This window comes from Elephas maximus, chromosome 2 (assembly GCF_024166365.1).
Source record: "Elephas maximus indicus isolate mEleMax1 chromosome 2, mEleMax1 primary haplotype, whole genome shotgun sequence".
NCBI lineage: Eukaryota > Metazoa > Chordata > Mammalia > Proboscidea > Elephantidae > Elephas > Elephas maximus.
Window position 1 is genome coordinate 19,397,774 of NC_064820.1, and position 2,518 is coordinate 19,400,291.

Here is a 2,518-nt window from a genome sequence, read left to right on the forward strand (position 1 = left end):
CATTATGGGTTGAGGCTGACCTGATGACAGTGAAGAACAACTACAAACGTATGTGAATACTCACATCCTGAGAGACACGTTCTTGCAATATCTATAGTCAGCTATTGTCCATGCCCCCACTCCTCACCTTGAGATTTTTCTCAATAGACTAAGTGACTCCGTGTCTTCATATAATTTGGAGTCAAGTCTCCTCCCTGGCTCAGGATTATCTTTAATAAATGATTGGTTTCTCTCTTCTCAGCATGCTCCTCTCACCTTCACGCATTTGAAGTGTGACATCCAGAATGAGAGTGATATCCAGTGGTTTTCTATCTAGTAAGCAGAGATGTGGTCTCCCCTCCCTCTGTTGTTCATATTTGTAATTCAACAAATAATCATTGGACAAATCCTATGAGCTAGACATTGTGCTGGGTGCTTTGTGCTGCAAGTACAGTAATCAACCCCCAGGACACAGTTCCTGTATGGTAAGACAGCTTTTAAATGAATATGCACTATCTTCATTTCCTGGAGCTGCCATGTGTTAATACAAGTGGTGGTTTTATAGAACAGAATTTTATCTCCTCAAAGTTCTGGAGGCTAACGGTCCAAATCAAGATCTCAGCTGTGACGATACCTTCTGGGAGCCTCTCTCATAGTTTCTGGTGTCTGCTGGCAATTCTTGGCATTCCTTTTCTTGTAGATGATCCTCACATACTGTCTGTCTTTCCCTGTGTGTGTGTCTCTGTGTCTATTCTATTCTTTTTATAATGCAGAAAAGATTAGTAGGGTCACCCTACTGGGGTATGACCTAATTAAAGTAACAAAGAAAACCCTATTTTCAAACAGAACCATATGGGCCAAATTTTCAATATATATTTTTTGGGGACACTATTCAATTTATAACACATACTAAGAGACATAAATTACAAAATGTGGTTTGTGCTCTGAAGGCAAAGAATTTGGGTGCTTGAACAAGAATTGTAGGGAAGAATCTGATTTAGATTTTGAAGTCAAGGAAGGTTTCTCTAAAGCTGAGAGCAGAAAAATAAATGAGATCATTGTCATTACTGCATCAATTAACATATCCTAAGGTCAATTTTTTTTAGGTCAAATTAAGGAGCCCTGGTAGAGCAACGGTTAAGCACTCGGCTGCTAACTGGAAGGTTGGTGGTTTCAATTAACCCCGAGGCTCTGTGGCAGAAAGACCTGGGAGAGTTCTATCATGCCACATGGGGTCACTGTGAGTCAAAAATCAACTCAATGGCACCCAACACCAACAAGGTCAAATTAATTTTGAAAGCAGCTATATCAATATGTGAATTCATTTTGATCTTATTCTCTTGTTACACCTTTATTCATTCTTCAACAGATATTTACTGAACTCCAATTATCTTGAAATAATACAAGCATACATAGATATATATTTAAAACATACATACTAAGCTTCACATAAGACTCCTTCTATTGGGGTGAGTGACAATTCTAATGCCATTCCTGCTCTAGACTTTATTGGTCCAAAAAAAAATACCTCAGACTAGCAGGGCCATGGAAGACAGCATTTAACATTAGGAGTGATTCCCTTAATAAGTCTTTCCAGGCATCTTGCCCAGGGTGGAAGTCAATCTCACCGGATGCCTGTTTTCAAAATGTACCTTATTCATCTTATTGTAAATTGCATGAATATTCTCTCTTCTTTAAACTTCTCACATTCATTCATTCATTCATTTAGTCCACTTTTCATCCTGGCCCTCTATACATACGAAGCACTTTTGTGTGAATTAGGGAAAGTTTCCATTCCGGGCAGGGGCATTGTAAAATGGACCCCCTCTGGGTGGATCAGATAGAAAGAGGAACAGAGGATCCCCTTCCTCTGGGATGTCACAGCCCCACTGCTGGGCTGGTGGTCTGTCCATTAGCAGAGAGTTGGTTATATTTCTTTTTCATTTTTGAAGTGAAACTATTTTCTTTTTTTGTTGTACTTTAGATGAAGGTTTGCAGAGCAAACTAGCTTCTCATTAAACAATTAGTACACGTATTGTTTTGTGACATTGGTTGCCAACCCCATGACATGTGAACACTCTCACCTTCTCGACCTTCGGCTCCCCATTACCAGCTTTCCTGTCCCCTCCTGCCTTCTCATCCTTACATGGGCTGGTGTGCTCATTTAGTTTCCTTTTGTTTTATGGGCCTGTTTTCTAATCTTTGGCTGAATGGAGAACCTTAAGAGTGATTTCGTTACTGAGCTAAAAATGTGTCCAGGGGCCACACTCTCGGGTTTTCTCCAGTCTCTGTCAGACCAGTAAGTCTGGTCCATTTTTTGTGCGTGTGAGTTTGAATTTTGTTCTACATTTTTTTCCCCAGCTCTGTCTGGGAGCCTCTACTGTGATCCCTGTCAGAGCAGTTGGAAGTGGTAGCTGGCCACCATCTAGTTGTGCTGGGCTCAGTCTAGTGGAGGCCATAGTACTTGTGGTCCATTAGCCATTTGGACTAATCTTTCCCTTGTGTCTTTGATTTTCTTCATTCTCCCTTGCTCCAGATG